Raw genomic sequence first — 549 nt, forward strand, 5'->3', positions numbered from 1 at the left:
TCCCCTCTCTCTCCCTCTCTGCTCCTCCCCTGCTCACGCTTTCTCAAAAATAAGAAACATTAAAAAGAAAAAGAAAAAGAAAAAAAAGATTGTGGCAGGCACTTTCGATTTCTCACCTGTTCCCTCCTCCTTCCTTGCTGAAAGAGGCTTGATTTTGTTCCCGTGGCAGCATTCCCAGACAATGAATCATAATTGGTTCAAATGTGACATGACACCCTCTATCTAGCCTCCCTTTGCAGTGAGAAGTGGCCACGTGAGCCAGTTCCGGCTCCAGGGACATACGAAGTCTGCAGGGGACACTGTTGGGTAGGTAACTCTGGAAGGCACGCAGCTACCTGTGTGTGCCTCCCGACACCATCTTCCTTCTTGGTTGCTGACACTATGTTGGGAGTTTCCAATGCTTCCCTGTGACCTCCTGGTGATAGGTCCACAAGTCCAGGGTGGAAAACCCTGGCTTTTTTTCTCCTGACATTTTTGAGTCGCTGCAAAAGCGAGGTGCCATATAAAATATGACACCCGTTAGATATGAATTTCAGAAAAACAACAGTC

Source organism: Puma concolor, chromosome D4, assembly GCF_028749965.1.
Source record: "Puma concolor isolate L17-30 chromosome D4, mPumCon1.1.hap2, whole genome shotgun sequence".
In the NCBI taxonomy this organism is placed as follows: domain Eukaryota; kingdom Metazoa; phylum Chordata; class Mammalia; order Carnivora; family Felidae; genus Puma; species Puma concolor.